We start from the raw sequence: 18,613 nt of genomic DNA on the forward strand, positions 1-18,613 counted from the left end.
GCTGTACCCGACTCGGCCACCAGTCGGCGTCAGAGAGTCGCTTTCAAAGTCCAGAATAGAAGTTTCGGATTATCTTCCGAATTTGTAAGATGCGGTTTTGTTTAATTCCTCCTAATTAACAGCCGGGGGGGGTTTTATTTATTTTTTTTGCTACTAAGCCCCAGGAGGGTGGCGCAGGAGATTTATACAGCTCACAGCGGCACCCTGTGTCGTTTTCACAGTAACTTCATTGCAATGTTAATGCGAGCCCACTTGTGACACGAATAAAGATTAATTATTCTTGTCTTGGAAACGGTGGGACTGTGGCAGGACCATGAAAGACAGAAGGAGAAAAAGAGAATCCCCAAGCAATTGTCCAAGAGATTAGGGAGGGAAGGAAGAGGCAGAGAGAGCAGACTGAATCCTCTGCTTGTCTTTCGGGGGCAGCACGGTGGCGCAGTGGTTAGCACTGCAGCCTCACGCCGCCGAGGACCCAGGTTCAATCACGGCTCTGGGTCATTGTCCGTGTGGAGTTTGCACATTCTCCCCGTGTCTGCGTGGGTCTCACCCCCACAACCCAAAGATGTGCAGGGTAGGTGGATTGGCCAGGCTAAATTGACCCTTAATTGGGAAAAATGAATTGGGTACTCTAAATTTAAAAAGAAAGAAATGTCTTTCGGGAAGTGGGTAGTGGGGTTAATGAGCTACATCCTCCTGTCGCAGGTGGAATTATAACGTGTCAACAGCACTGACCAAAAAAAGCAGAACAATTGTTGAATTTTAAGGCTATTGGGTCTAGAGGGAAGGAATCAATTAAAATGCAGCAAAAAAACACAGGAAAATATACCAAACACACACAGGAAAATATACTAAACACACAGGAAAATACACCAAACACACACAGGAATATACACCAAACACACACAGGAAAATATACTAAACACACACAGGACTATACACCAAACACACACAGGAATATACGCCAAACACACACAGGAATATACACCAAACGCACACAGGAAAATATACTAAACACACACAGGAAAATATACTAAACACACACAGGAAAATATACTAAACACACACAGGAAAATACACCAAACACACACAGGAAAATATACTAAACACACACAGGAAAATACACCAAACACACACAGGAAAATACACCAAACACACACAGGAACATACACCAATCACACACAGGAATATACACCAAACACACACAGGAATATACACCAAACACACACAGGAATATACACCAAACACACACAGGAATATACACCAAACACACACAGGAATATACACCAAACACACAGAGGAAAATATACTAAACACACACAGGAAAATATACTAAACACACACAGGAAAATACACCAATCACACACAGGAATATACACCAAACACACACAGGAATATACACCAAACACACACAGGAAAATATACTAAACACACACAGGAAAATATACTAAACACAGACAGGAAAATATACCAAACACACACAGGAAAATATACCAAACACACACAGGAATATACACCAAACACACACAGGAATATACACCAAACACACACGGGAATATACACCAATCACACACAGGAATATACACCAAACACACACAGGAAAATATACCAAACACACACAGGAATATACACCAAACACACACAGGAATATACACCAATCACACACAGGAATATACACCAAACACACACAGGAATATACACCAAACACACACAGGAAAATATACTAAACACACACAGGAAAATATACTAAACACACACAGGAAAATATACTAAATACACACAGGAAAATACACCAAACACACACAGGAATATACACCAAACACACACAGGAATATACACCAAACACACACAGGAATATACACCAAACATACACAGGAAAATATACTAAACACACACAGGAAAATATACTAAACACACAGGAAAATACACCAAACACACACAGGAAAATATACTAAACACACACAGGAATATACACCAATCATACACAGGAATATACACCAATCACACACAGGAAAATACACCAAACACACACAGGAATATACACCAAACACGCACAGGAATATACACCAAACACACACAGGAATATACACCAAACACACACAGGAAAATATACTAAACACACACAGGAAAATATACTAAACACACACAGGAAAATATACTAAACACACACAGGAAAATACACCAATCACACACAGGAATATACACCAAACACACACAGGAATATACACCAAACACACACAGGAAAATATACACCAAACACACACAGGAAAATATACTAAACACACAGAGGAAAATACACCAAACACACACAGGAATATACACCAAACACACACAGGAATATACACCAAACACACACAGGAATATACACCAAACACACACAGGAATATACACCAAACACACACAGGAAAATATACCAAACACACACAGGAATATACACCAAACACACACAGGAAAATATACCAAACACACACAGGAATATACACCAAACACACACAGGAACATACACCAATCACACACAGGAATATACACCAAACACACACAGGAATATACACCAAACACACACAGGAATATACACCAATCACACACAGGAATATACACCAAACACACACAGGAATATACACCAAACACACACAGGAAAATATACTAAACACACACAGGAAATATACTAAACACAGACAGGAAAATATACCAAACACACACAGGAAAATATACCAAACACACACAGGAATATACACCAAACACACACAGGAATATACACCAAACACACACGGGAATATACACCAATCACACACAGGAATATACACCAAACACACACAGGAATATACACCAATCACACACAGGAATATACACCAAACACACACAGGAATATACACCAAACACACACAGGAAAATATACTAAACACACACAGGAAAATATACTAAACACACACAGGAAAATATACTAAACACACACAGGAAAATACACCAATTACACACAGGAATATACACCAAACACACACAGGAATATACACCAAACACACACAGGAAAATATACACCAAACACACACAGGAAAATATACTAAACACACACAGGAAAATACACCAAACACACACAGGAATATACACCAAACACACACAGGAATATACACCAAACACACACAGGAAAATATACTAAACACACACAGGGAAATACACCAATCACACACAGGAATATACACCAAACACACACAGGAAAATATACTAAACACACACAGGAAAATACACCAAACACACACAGGAATATACACCAAACACACACAGGAATATACACCAAACACACACAGGAAAATATACTAAACACACACAGGAAAATACACCAAACACACACAGGAAAATACACCAAACACACTCAGGAATATACACCAAACACACACAGGAATATACACCAATCACACACAGGAATATACACCAATCACACACAGGAAAATACACCAAACACACACAGGAATATACACCAAACACGCACAGGAATATACACCAAACACGCACAGGAATATACACCAAACACACACAGGAAAATATACAAAACACACACAGGAAAATATACTAAACACACACAGGAAAATATACTAAACACACACAGGAAAATACACCAATCACACACAGGAATATACACCAAACACACACAGGAATATACACCAAACACACACAGGAAAATATACACCAAACACACACAGGAAAATATACTAAACACACACAGGAAAATACACCAAACACACACAGGAATATACACCAAACACACACAGGAATATACACCAAACACACACAGGAATATACACCAAACACACACAGGAAAATATACTAAACACACACAGGGAAATACACCAATCACACACAGGAATATACACCAAACACACACAGGAATATACACCAAACACACACAGGAAAATATACCAAACACACACAGGAATATACACCAAACACACACAGGAAAATATACTAAACACACACAGGAAAATATACTAAACACAGACAGGAAAATATACCAAACACACACAGGAAAATATACCAAACACACACAGGAATATACACCAAACACACACAGGAATATACACCAAACACACACGGGAATATACACCAATCACACACAGGAATATACACCAAACACACACAGGAAAATATACCAAACACACACAGGAATATACACCAAACACACACAGGAATATACACCAATCACACACAGGAATATACACCAAACACACACAGGAATATACACCAAACACACACAGGAAAATATACTAAACACACACAGGAAAATATACTAAACACACACAGGAAAATATACTAAACACACACAGGAAAATACACCAATCACACACAGGAATATACACCAAACACACACAGGAATATACACCAAACACACACAGGAAAATATACACCAAACATACACAGGAAAATATACTAAACGCACACAGGAAAATACACCAAACACACACAGGAATATACACCAAACACACACAGGAATATACACCAAACACACACAGGAATATACACCAAACACACACAGGAAAATATACTAAACACACACAGGGAAATACACCAATCACACACAGGAATATGCACCAAACACACACAGGAATATACACCAAACACACACAGGAAAATATACTAAACACACACAGGAAAATACACCAAACACACACAGGAAAATACACCAAACACCCTCAGGAATATACACCAAACACACACAGGAATATACACCAATCACACACAGGAATATACACCAATCACACACAGGAAAATACACCAAACACACACAGGAATATACACCAAACACGCACAGGAATATACACCAAACACACACAGGAATATACACCAAACACACACAGGAAAATATACTAAACACACACAGGAAAATATACTAAACACACACAGGAAAATATACTAAACACACACAGGAAAATACACCAATCACACACAGGAATATACACCAAACACACACAGGAAAATATACACCAAACACACACAGGAAAATATACTAAACACACAGAGGAAAATACACCAAACACACACAGGAATATACACCAAACACACACAGGAATATACACCAAACACACACAGGAAAATATACTAAACACACACAGGGAAATACACCAATCACACACAGGAATATACACCAAACACACACAGGAATATACACCAAACACACACAGGAAAATATACTAAACACACACAGGAAAATACACCAAACACACACAGGAAAATATACTAAACACACACAGGAAAATATACTAAACACACACAGGAAAATATACTAAACACACACAGGAATATACACCAAACACACACAGGAATATACACCAATCACACACAGGAACATACACCAAACACACACAGGTAAATACACCAAAGGGCAGCACGGCGGTGCAGTGGGTTAGCCCTGCTGCCTCACGTCACCGAGGTCCCAGGTTCGATCCCGGCTCTGGGACACTGTCCGTGTGGAGTTTGCACATTCTCCTCGTGTCTGCGTGGGTTTCACCCCCCTACAACCCAAAAATGTGCAGAGTAGGTGGATTGGCCAGGCTAAATTGCCCCTTAATTGAAAAAATAATTGGGTAATCTAAATTGATAAAAAAGAAGGAAAATATACCAACCACACACAGGAAAATACTGCTGGTATGGCACAGCGGTGAAGCACAGCGAAGCCGGTAGGTTGTGGCTGGGGCTGGGTGGGTTATGGGGGTCTTGCTGGACTGAAGCAGCCAGCTGTTAATGGATTAACCTGTGCTGCACTGCCCACGTTGTCCCTGGGCACGTGCTGTTACACTCCAATGGTAACTCGATAATAAGATCGAGGAAGCAGCTCTTGAATTCTTCGATTCCAAGTTCATTGCGTTCTACAATCTCTTCTCCCACAACACCACGGTGCCAACTGCATCCCCTTTAAATTTGGTACAGTTTATTAAACAATTAAAACCTCAATTCCAGCTTCAGTGCTTGGGAGCATCAACTCTTTCCTGATATGCGTCTGGACTGGATATGCTTGGACCAGGCAAGGCCCCGCAGGCCCTGAATGTCGAAGGGGATATGGTGAGGAAAGGCCCTGAATTGTTGTCTAGTGACCTCTACTTTGACATACCTTGGAGTATGGGCACTATGGTAGCACAGTGGTTAGCACTGTTGCTTCACGGCTCCAGGGTCCCAGGTTCGGTTCCCAGCTGGGCCACTGTCTGTGCTGAGTCTGCCGCTCTCCCCGTGTCTGCGTGGGTTTCCTCCGGGTGCTCCGGTTTCCTCCCACAGTCCAAAGATGTGCAGGTTAGGTGGATTGGCCATGATAAATTGCCCTTAGTGTCCAAAAAAGGTTGGGTGGGATTACTGGGTTATGGGGATAGGGTGGGGGTGTGGGCTTGGTTAGGGTGCTCTTTCCAAGAGCCGGTGCAGGCTCGATGGGCTGAATGGCCTCCTGCACTGTAAATTCTATGAAATCCATGTTTGTCGCTCAGGGGTACGGAAGCGGGGGCGACACAGAGGTTAGCACTGTTGCTTCACTGCATCATAGACCCGGGCAGTACTGAGGGAGTGCCGCCATGTCAGAGGGTCAGTACTGAGGGAATGCTGCACTGTCAGAGGGTCAGTACTGAGGGAGTGCTGCACTGTCAGGGGGTCAGTACTGAGGGAGTGCCTCACTGTCAGAGGGTCAGTACTGAGGGAGTGCCGCACTGTCAGAGGGTCAGTACTGAGGGAGCGCTGCACTGTCAGAGGGTCAGTACTGAGGGAGTGCTACACTGTCAGAGGGTCAGTACTGAGGGAATGCTGCACTGTCAGAGGGTCAGTACTGAGGGAGTGCTGCACTGTCAGAGGGTCAGTACTGAGAGAGTGCTGCACTGTCAGAGGGTCAGTACTGAGGGAGTGCTGCTGTCAGAGGGTCAGTACTGAGGGAGTGCCACACTGTCAGAGGGTCAGTACTGAGGGAGTGCTGTACTGTCAGAGGGTCAGTACTGAGGGAGTGCTGCACTGTCAGAGGGTCAGTACTGAGGGAGTGCTGCACTGTCAGAGGGTCAGTACTGAGGGAGTGCTGCACTGTCAGAGGGTCGGTACTGAGGGAGTGCTGCACTGTCAGAGGGTCAGTACTGAGGGAGTGCCGCACTGTCAGAGGGTCAGTACTGAGGGAGCCCCGCACTGTCAGAGGGTCAGTACTGAGGGAGTGCTGCACTGTCAGAGGGTCAGTTCTGAGGGAGTGCTGCACTGTCAGAGGGTCAGTACTGAGGGAGTGCTGCACTGTCAGAGGGTCAGTACTGAGGGAGTGCTGCACTGTCAGAGGGTCAGTACTGAGGGAGTGCCGCACTGTCAGAGGGTCAGTACTGAGGGAATGCCGCACTGTCAGAGGGTCAGTACTGAGGGAGTGCCGCACTGTCAGAGGGTCAGTACTGAGGGAGTGCCGCACTGTCAGAGAGTCAGTACTGAGGGAGTGCCGCACTGTCAGAGGGTCAGTACTGAGGGAGTGCCGCACTGTCAGAGAGTCAGTACTGAGGGAGTGCTGCACTGTCAGAGGGTCAGTACTGAGGGAGTGCTGCACTGTCAGAGGGTCAGTACTGAGGGAGTGCTGCACTGTCAGAGGGTCAGTACTGAGGGAGTGCTGCACTGTCAGAGGGTCAGTACTGAGGGAATGCTGCACTGTCAGAGGGTCAGTACTGAGGGAGTGCTGCACTGTCAGAGGGTCAGTACTGAGGGAGTGCTGCACTGTCAGAGGGTCAGTACTGAGGGAGTGCCGCACTGTCAGAGGGTCAGTACTGAGGGTGTGCCGCACTGTCAGAGGGTCAGTACTGAGGGAGTGCCGCACTGTCAGAGGGTCAGTACTGATGGAGTGCCGCACTGTCAGAGGGTCAGTACTGATGGAGTGCCGCACTGTCAGAGGTCAGTACTGAGGGAGTGCTGCACTGTCAGAGGGTCAGTACTGAGGGAGTGCCGCACTGTCAGAGGGTCAGTACTGAGGGAGTGCTGCACTGTCAGAGGGTCAGTACTGAGGGAGTGCTGCACTGTCAGAGGGTCAGTACTGAGGAGTGCGCACTGTCAGAGGGTCAGTACTGAGGGAAGTGCGCACTGTCAGAGGGTCAGTACTGAGGAAGTGCTGCACTGTCAGAGGGTTCAGTACTGAGGAAGTGCTGCACTGTCAGAGGGTCAGTACTGAGGGGAGTGCTGCCCTGTCAGAGGTCAGTACTGAGGGAGTGCTGCACTGTCAGAGGGTCAGTACTGAGGGAGTGCCAGGCACCTGTCAGAGGGTCAGTAGAGGGGAGTGCTGCACTGTCAGGGGTCATACTGAGGGCGTGCCGCACTGTCAGAGGGTCAGTACTGAGGGAGTGCCGCACTGTCAGAGAGTCAGTACTGAGGGAGCGCTGCACTGTCAGAGGGTCAGTACTGAGGGAGTGCCGCACTGTCAGAGAGTCAGTACTGAGGGAGCGCTGCACTGTCAGAGGGTCAGTACTGAGGGAGTGCCGCACTGTCAGAGGGTCAGTACTGAGGGAATGCTAATATAAGGAACAGATGGTGGACGCTGCGCCTCTGACCTGATCAATATTTAACCTTTACCAACTGCATTTTAAATATTGGAAGGTGTACCTGCCATTCTCCTCACAGTCTGGGAACAGTCATCTGGTGATTACCTTATTGGATTAACAATCCAGGGATCTGAAATAATGATTTGGAAAAATTGGGAAAATCCCACATGGGAACTGGGGCAATTTAAATTGGATAACAAATGTTGAATATCAGGTCTCAATATTTGCGACTGTCAACCTACCAGATTCTGGTAAATACCCAACTCGTTCAAAGGAAATCTGCCAACTTTACCCGGTCTGGCCTACACGTGACTCCAGACCCACAGCGAGGTGCTTGACTCTTAACTGCCCCTCTGGAATGGCCGAGCGAGTTAGTCAGTTCAAGGGGCAATTAGAGATGGGCAACAGATTCTGACCCAACGCCCACATCCCGTGAAAAAATACATTTAAGAATGTTCATAGGTCTGGATATTCAGGAAATCGAGGGATATGGGGAGAGTAGAGTTAGGTTTGTGATCTTGCTGAAGGGCTGGGCATGCACGAGGGGCTGAATGGCCTACTCCTCTCCTATCCCTCACGCCAATGACGTACCATCAAATGCCAACGGCCAAGTGGGCTGTTTGTTTACACTAACATTGAACAGAGACGGAATTGGCAGCAGCAGAAGTGGACGACGTATTGACAGAGTTTGTGGGTAATTGGGATCAAGCTACTGTTCAAATAGCTTCACCATTTTTGGTATTCAGTTCTGCAAACGTTTTTCCATCCTTTACCCGCCAGCAGTGAGATCGCCTTGGAAAAGCATCGGGGATGGAGACCCCTTGGAGCTGACTCTCGTCAGAATCACATCGATATCTCCTGACTGTTACAAGCTGTTGCTGGGCATATATTTCATTGGAGTTTAAAAAGACTTGCATTTATATAGCACCTAACACAACTTCTGGACATCCCAGCGTGGTCTAAGGCCAAATAAGTATTTCTGAAGTGTAGTCACTGTTGCAACATAGCCAATTTGCGCCCAATGAGATGCCACAGAAAGCAATGTCAGTGACCAAGCGGTTTGAAGGATAAATATTGCCCTGGGGAGAATTTCCACTGGCCTCGAAATGATGCCACGGGGTCCTCCGCATCGACCTGAGAGGGACAGAGAGGGCCTCGCTTTGATATCTCGAAACCCCCGTGCCGCACTCCCTCATCTCTACTCTGCTCATCCTGGGCATCTCCGAGGTTATGACCGTCACCCCCAGCTTCAGAAGAAGTCCTCAGTACTTTCCACTGAGTGAAAAGTACTTTTCTGCGAGCAGCTCAACAGATCATTAAGTACACGGGAAGAAAAGGGAATAAAAGAAAATACATAATAGGGCAACACAAGGTACACAATGTAACTACATAAGCATTGGCATCGGATGAAGCAGACAGGGTGTAGTGTTAATGAGGTCAGTCCATAAGAGGGTCATTTAGGAGTCTGGTGACAGTGAGGAAGAAGCTGTTTTTGAGTCTGTTCGTGCGCGTTCTCAGACTTCTGTATCTCCTGCCCGATGGAAGAAGTTGGAAGAGTGAGTAAGCCGGGTGGGAGGGGTCCTTGATTCTGCTGCCCGCTTTCCCCAGGCAGCGGGAGGTGTAGATGGAGTCAATGGATGGGAGGCAGGTTCGTGTGATGGACTGGGCGGTGATCACGACTCTCTGAAGTTTCTTGCGGTCCTGGGCCGAGCTGACCATCTGATTCCAATCAAAAAAACCTATCTCCACCTGGATGGTAGCTAACCTGCTCCTCAATGCCATTCCACTGTTATTCCACATTCTTCAATAGCTTCAACTGACAAATATCTTACCAGGCTGTGATGCAGCCCAATAGGATGCTTTCTATGGTGCATCTGTAAAAGTTTGTAAGAGTCAATGTGGACATGCCAAATTTCCTTAGTTTCCTGAGGAAGTATAGGCGCTGTTGTGCTTTCTTGGTGATAGTGTCGACGTGAGTGGACCAGGACAGATTTTTGGTGATGTGCACCCCTAGGAATTTGAAACTGCTCACCATCTCCACCTCGGCTCCGTTGATGCTGACATGGGTGTGTACAGTACTTTGCTTCCTGAAGTCAATGACCAGCTCTTTAGTTTTGCTGGCATTGAGGGAGAGATTGTTGTCGCTGCACCACTCCACTGGGTTCTCAATCTCCCTCCTGTATTCTGAGTCACTCCCCAGCCTGACTTGGAAATATATCGGCCGTTCCAGGCGGCACGGTGGCACAGTGGTTAGCACTGCTGCCTCACGGCGCTGAGGACCAGGGTTTGATCCCGGCCCTGGGTCACTGTCCGTGTGGAGTTTGCACGTTCTCCCCGTGTCTGCGTGGGTTTCTCCCCCACAACCCAAAGATGTGCAGGGTGGGTGGATCGGCCGCGCTAAATTGCCCCTTAATTGGGAAAATTAAAAAAAATATATCGGCCGTTCCTTCACTGTCGCTGGGTCAAATTCCCGGAATTCCCTCCCTAACAGCACAATGGGTGTACCTACACCTCAGGGAGTGCAGCGGTTCAAGAAGACAGCTCACCACCACCTTCTGCAGGGCAATCAGGGATATTGATAAACAAACATTGAGGGATAAATACATTGAAATAGAAGCAGGAGGAGGCCATTCGGCCCTTTGAGCCTGCTCTCCCATTCATTATGTCCATGGTTGATCATCAAGTTCAATACCCTGATCACGCTAACTCCCCCCCCCATATTCCTTGATTCCTTTAGCCCCAAGAGCTATATCTGATTCCTTCCTGAAGTTTTGGATTCAACTACTTTTTGTGGGAGTGAATTCCACAGATTCACCGCTCTCTGGGTGAAGAACTTTCTCCTCCCCTCAGTCCTTAAAGGTTTACCCCTTATCCTCAAACTATGACCCCTAGTTCTGGACTCCCCCCACCATCGGGAACATTCTTTCTGAATCTACCCTGTCTCATCCTTTTTTTAAAAAAATGTTTAGAGTGCCCAATTCTCTTTTTTCCCCAATTAAGAGGCAATTTAGCGTGGCCAATCCACCTAACCTGCACATCTTTGGGTTGTGGGGGTGAAACTCACGCAGATACGGGGAGAATGTGCAAACTCCACACGGACAGTGGCCCAGGGCCGGGATCGAACCCAGGTCCGCGGCGCCGTGAGGCAGCAGTGCTAACCACTGTGCCACCGTGCTGTCCTTTACCCCGTTTAATCCTGATAGAACTGTATAAATTTCTATGAGATCCCCTCTCATTTTTTTAAACTCCATTGAATACAATCCTAACCGATTTAGTCTCTCCTTTTATGACATTCCCGCCATCCCTGGAATCTGGTAAACCTTGGCTGCCCTCCCTCCATAGCAAAAACTTCCTCAGATAAGGACATCAACATTTCGGAGTGGCCTCACAAACGCCCTGGACAATTGCAGGAAACAGCACGGTAGCATGGTGGTTAGCACAAATGCTTCACAGCTCCAGGGTCCCAGGTTCGATTCCCGGCTGGGTCACTGCCTGTGCGGAGTCTGCACGTCCTCCCCGTGTGTGCGTGGGTTTCCTCCGGGTGCTCCGGTTTCCTCCCACAGTCCAAAGATGTGCGGGTTAGGTGGATTGGCCATGCTAAATTGCCCCTAGTGTCCTAATAGTAAGGTTAAGGGGGGGGGGAGTTGTTGAGTTGCGGGTATAGGGTGGGTTTGAGTAGGGTGATCATTGCTCGGCACAACATCGAGGGCCGAAGGGCCTGTTCTGTGCTGTACTGTTCTATGTTCTAAAACAGCCGGGAATAAATGATTAGTTCAGCGACGTCCACATCCCGTTCGTACATTTTTTAAAAGGTTCTTTGCTAACGATAAGACAGCACTTCCCAAAGCCCAATCCGCTTCTCAACTGAGATTAATCTGCGTAGACTTCCAAATAAATTCCTGGGTACCTAAATATTGAAAACCATGAGGTGATTGCATCCTTCAAACATTCATTTGAAAGGTTGCTTCCGCTCGTCTAGTTTGCTGTCTGGGTGTAATTCGACTTTGAGAGTCATTTCTTCCAACCAATATGAGACCTACTTAAGTTATAGAATCATAGATTTACTGTGCAGAATGAAGCCATTCGGCCCATCGAGTCTGCACCGGCCCTTGGAAGGAGCACCCTACTTAAGGTCACACTTCCACCCCATGCTAAATTGCCCGTAGTGTCCTAATAAAAGTAAGGTAATGGGGGGGGTTGTTGGGTTACGGTATAGGGTGGATACGTGGGTTTGAGTAGGGTGATCATGGCTCGGCACAACATTGAGGGCCGAAGGGCCTGTTCTGTGCTGTACTGTTCTATGTTCTATGTTCTATATTCCCGTAACCCAGTAACCCCATCTAACCTTTTTGGACACGACGGGTAAATTTATCAAGGTCAATCCACCTAATCCGCACGTCTTTGGACTGTGGGAGGAACCCGGAGCACCCGGAAGAAACCCACGCAGACGCGGGGAGAACGTGCAGACCCCACACAGACAGTTATCGAGATGAACGACACACATTTTAATCTGTGCACAGTGAAATATGTCAATAATTTCCCCGAATGGGTCTGTTTTTTTTTTTTTTTTTTTAAATAATTTTTATTGAAAGAGTTTTTCCATACAGACATTTACCCCTACTAATTTTTAAATTATTTACAACACATCCCTCTAGGCAAATGTCCCTCCCTCGCCCGCCCTCTCGCGCGCACCAGTCCTCCCCCCCCCCCCCCCCCAGGCAACCTTAACAACCAAGGCAGCCTACAGTTTCAGACATGAGCAGCGAGCAGACTTGCCCGCGTTACAGTCGTGCATGTCCCCCCACGACCCTTGCTGCCCCCCCCCTCCCCCTCCCCCCCCCTCCCCCCCTCCCCCCCTCCCTCCCCCCCCCCCTCCCCCCCCCCCCCTCCCCCCCCTCCCCCCCCCCCCCCCTCCCCCCCCCCCTCCCCCCCCCCTCCCCCCCCCTCCCCCCCCCCCTCCCTCCCCCCCCCCCCCCCCCCCCCCCTCCCCCCCGGGTTGCTGCTGCCACGACCCCGAACGTCTATCTCTGATCTAAAAAGTCAAGGAAAGGTTGCCACCGCCTGGCGAATCCCTGTACCGACCCTCTCAGGGCAAATTTGATCCTTTCTAGCTGAATATAGCTAGCCATATCGTTAATCCAAGTTTCAACGCTTGGAGGCCTCGCGTCCTTCCATTGAATTAATATCCTTCGTCGAGCCACTAGGGGCGCAAAGGCCAGTATTCCGGCCTCCCTAGCCTCCTGTACCCCCGGTTCTACCCCGACCCCAAAGATCGCAAGCCCCCATCCTGGTTTGACCCTGGACCCCACCCCCTTCCAGAACCCTTCCAGCACCGGACATGCCCAGAACATATGCACATGGTTCGCTGGGCTTCCCAGACATCTGACACACCTGTCCTCACCCCCAAAGAACCGGCTCATCCTTGTCCCCGTCATGTGAGCTCTATGCAGCACCTTAAATTGAATGAGGCTCAGTCTCGCACACGAGGAGGAAGAGTTGACCTTCTCCAGTGCATCCGCCCACGTCCCGTCTTCTATCTGCTCTCCCAGCTCCCCTTCCCACTTGGCTTTCAGCTCCTCCCCCGATGCTGCTTCCGCCTCCTGCATTATCTTGTAGATGTCTGATATCTTCCCCCCTCCGACCCAGACCCCCGAGAGCACCCTATCACTCGCCCCCTTACTGGGGAGCAGGGGAAACCCCTCCACCTGCCGCCTAGCAAATGCCTTCACTTGTAAATATCTGAACATGTTTCCCGGGGGGAGCTCAAACTTCTCCTCCAGCCCTCCCAGGCTCGCAAACCTCCCCTCTATAAACAGGTCCTTCAGCTGCCGTATGCCCACCCTGTACCAGCTCTGAAATCCCCCGTCGATGTTCCCCGGGATGAATCTATGGTTCCCTCTTATTGGCGCCGCCAACAGACCTCCCATTTCCCCCCTATGTCGCCTCCACTGCCCCCATATCTTGAGGGTGGCCGCCACCACCGGGCTCGTGGTGTACCTCGTGGGGGGGAGCGGCCATGGTGCCGTTACTAGGGCCCCCAGGCTTGTGTTGCCACAGGACGCCCTCTCCATTCGTTTCCAAGCTGCCCCCTCCCCTTCCATCATCCACTTGCGCACCATTGACACATTTGCCGCCCAGTAGTACCCCGAGAGATTGGGCAGTGCCAGCCCTCCACTGTCCCTACTCCGCTCCAAAAAGACCCTCCTCACCCTTGGGGTGCCATGCGCCCACACGTAGCTCATGATGCTACTCGTCACCTTTTTGAAGAAGGCCCTAGGGAGGAAGATGGGTAAGCACTGAAATAAAAACAAGAACCTTGGGAGGACCGTCATTTTGATTGACTGCACCCTCCCCGCCAGCGACAACGGTACCATGTCCCACCTCTTAAACTCCTCCTCCATCTGTTCCACCAGCCTGGAAAAGTTCAACTTGTGGAGGGTCCCCCAGTTCCTTGCCACCTGCACCCCTAAGTACCTAAAGCTCTTTCCTGCTCGCTTGAAGGGGAGTCTCCCAATACCCTCTCCCTGGTCCCCCGGGTGTATCACAAAAACCTCGCTTTTGCCCAAATTTAATTTGTACCCCGAAAAGTCCCCAAACTCTGCTAATAGTTCCATTATCTCCGGCATTCCCCCTTCTGGGTCTGCCACGTACAGCAGTAGATCATCCGCATACAGCGATACTCGATGTTCCTCCCCTCCCCTAGTCAGTCCTCTCCACCCCCCTGAACCCCTCAGTGCCATCGCCAACGGTTCAATCGCCAGTGCGAAAAGTAGGGGGGATAGGGGACATCCCTGCCTGGTCCCTCGGTGGAGCCCGAAATACTCCGACCTCCTCCCGTTTGTCACTACACTCGCCGTCGGGGCCCCGAATGGGTCTGTTGATTACTAACGCATTCTGCAACTGTATTTCGACCTAGAAGACAATGATCCGGTTCGGACACCTTTTGTCAAAAGCCGATGGAGCATTATAACCGAGAGCTTTTTATTTCCCCCTCGGATTAGGAGTGATAATCTGGTGGGATTTATACACTCAATCTGCCAAATCAAACATCTTACTCCCGGTGTCCAAACTCCAGACTCTGCCCAGACTTCGGAATCGGTTAAAAGCAAAATACTGCGGATGCTGGAAATCCAAAATGAAAGCAGGAAAGGCAGGAGACTATTCCGTGTGTCTGCATCTCTTCCGGGAGAGCCGGGACTGGACAGGTCTTCGGGAGTTGAATTTTTCAAGCTGCCGATTTGTGGGATAATCTCCCTCTGTCGCTGGCGGGCCGGGTGCGGGCGGTGAAGATGAACGTTTTACTGCGGTTTCTGTTTTTATTTCAGTTCCTGCCAGTCTTTTCCAAGGGGTTGTTCAGGCTGATCTCCTTGTTTGTCTGAGCGGGGAAGGTGGCCAGGGTGGGGAAGGTGGCCAGGGTGGGGAAGGTGGCCAGGGTGGGGAAGGTGGTCAGGGTGGGGAAGGTGGCCAGGTTGGGGAAGGTGGCCAGGGTGGGGAAGGTGGCCAGGGTGGGGAAGGTGGGGAAGGTGGCCAGGGTGAGGAAGGTGACGCTGCAGAGGGGACCGAAGTCGGGCGTGTTGGGCCTCCCGAATTTGATGAACTATTACTGGGCAGCGAATGCGGAGAAGGGGTTCAGGGATGGACTAGGGAGGCGGGGCTTGGTGGGTAAGAATGGAGGCGGGTTGGTGTAGGGGGAGGGGGTTGGGGGCGCTGGCAACGGCGCTGCTCCCGATGGACCCAGGGAAGTATTCGGGATGTCCGGTGGTGGTGGTCTCCGGCACATACAGGTGCAGGACTTTGCGAGGAATGTCTTCTGACCTTTCTGATAGTGCCCACCGCTTTGTTGTTGGAGGGGGTCTGTCAGTGGAGGGGGGGTTTGGAGAGGGGGGGGGTCATCCCGGCGATTTATGGGAGGAGTTTGGAGGAGGGGGTTAAAGCTCGGTTGGAGAGAGGTACGAGCCTGGGTGCCATGGTAACGGAGCCGTTGCCGCTCTCCCCTAAGAGGTTTACCATGAGCCCGGTGGTGGCGGCGACCCTAAGAATCTGGGGACAGTGGAGACGGCATAGGGGGGAAACAGGGGGTTCGATGGAGGCTCCACTGGGTGGCAACCATCGGTTCATCCCGGGGAACAAGGATGGGGGATTTAGGGGGTGGCAAAGGGCGGGCATCAGCAAATTGAGGGACCTGTTTATTGGCGGGAGGTTTGCGGGCCTGGGGGAACTGGAAGATAAATTTGGCCTTCCCCAAGGGAACATGTTCAGATACCTGCAGGTAAAGGCGTTTGCTAGGCGACAGGTAGAGGAGTTCCCTTTGCTGCCCTCGCGGGGGGCGATGGACAGAGTGCTTTCGGGGGTGTGGGTCGGAGAGGGGAAGGTGTCTGACATCTATAAGGTAATGCAGGAGGTGGAGGAGTCGTCAGTGGAGGAGCTGAAGGCTAAATGGGAGGGGGAACTTGGGGAGCAGATCGAGGACGGGACTTGGGCGGATGCCTTGGAGAGAGTCAACTCTTCCTCCTCATGTGCGAGGCTTAGTCTCATCCAATTTAAGGTGCTGCACCGGGCCCACATGTCCGGGACTAGGATGAGTAGGTTCTTTGGGGGTGAGGACAGGTGCACCAGATGTTCGGGGAGTCCTGCGAACCACGCCCATATGTTCTGGGCATGCCCAGCACTGGAAGAATTCTGGAAGGGGGTGGCGGGGGACGGTGGTCGAGGGTGGTTGGATCCAGGGTCAAACCAGGGTGGGGACTCGCGATTTTTGGAGTTGCGGTAGAGCCGGGAGTGCAGGAGGCGAAAGAGGCCGGTGTCCTGGCCTTTGCGTCCCTAGTAGCCCGACGAAGGATCCTGTTACAGTGGAAGGACACGAGGCCCCCAAGCGTGGAGACCTGGATCAGTGACATGGCAGGATTTATAAAATTGGAAAAGGTCAAATTTGCCCTGAGAGGATTAATACAAGGGTTCTATAAACGGTGGCAGCCTTTTCTGGACTTCCTGGCTCAGAGATAGGTAACTTGGTCAATAGCAGCAGCAACCCGGGGGGGGGGGGGTTGTCCTTATTGTAGTTTCTATTCTGTAACTTTATAGTGTGTTAATTTGCGTTGTTGTTAAAATGCTGGGTTGTTCATGGGGATGGGGCGAATGTATATGATTGTTAATATTATTGTTATTTTCGGTATTTTACTAAGGTGCGTCAATGTTGTATAAAATCAAAATTTTTCAATAAAAATTATTTTTAAAAAAAAGCTAGGTGGGAGGAGGGGTTACAGCTCGGTGGGGGGAGGGGGTTACAGCTAGGTGGGAGGGGGGGTTACAGCTAGGTGGGGGGGTTAAAGCTCGGTGGGAGGAGGGGGTTACAGCTTGGTGGTGGGAGGGGGGGTTACAGCTAGGTGGGAGGAGGGGGGGTTACAGCTCGGTGGGGGGAGGGGGGGTTACAGCTAGGTGGGGGAGGGGGGGTTACAGCTCGGTGGGGGGAGGGGGGGTTACAGCTCGGTGGTGGGAGGGGGTTACAGCTAGGTGGGGGAGGGGGGGTTACAGCTAGGTGGGAGGAGGGGGTTACAGCTCGGTGGGAGGGGGGGGTTACAGCTTGGTGGTGGGAGGGGGGGTTACAGCTCGGTGGGGGGAGGGGGGGGTTACAGCTCGGTGGGGGGGGGGGGGGGTTACAGCTCGGTGGGGGGAGGGGGGGGTTACAGCTCGGTGGGGGGAGGAGGGGGTTACAGCTAGGTGGGAGGAGGGGGTTACAGCTTGGTGGTGGGAGGGGGTTACAGCTAGGTGGGGGAGGGGGGGTTACAGCTCGGTGGGGGGAGGGGGGGTTACAGCTAGGTGGGAGGAGGGGGTTACAGCTTGGTGGTGGGAGGGGGTTACAGCTAGGTGGGGGGAGGGGGGTTACAGCTAGGTGGGAGGAGGGAGTTACAGCTCGGTTGGAGGGGGGGTTACAGCTAGGTGGGAGGGGGGGTTACAGCTAGGTGGGAGGAGGGGGTTACAGCTCGGTGGGGGGAGGGGGGGGTTACAGCTCGGTGGGAGGAGGGGGTTACAGCTCGGTGGGGGGAGGGTTACAGCTCGGTGAGAGGAGGGGGTTAAAGCTAGGTGGGGGGAGGGGGTTACAGCTA

The sequence above is a fragment of the Scyliorhinus canicula genome, chromosome 27 (assembly GCF_902713615.1).
Source record: "Scyliorhinus canicula chromosome 27, sScyCan1.1, whole genome shotgun sequence".
NCBI classification, from domain to species: Eukaryota; Metazoa; Chordata; class Chondrichthyes; order Carcharhiniformes; family Scyliorhinidae; genus Scyliorhinus; species Scyliorhinus canicula.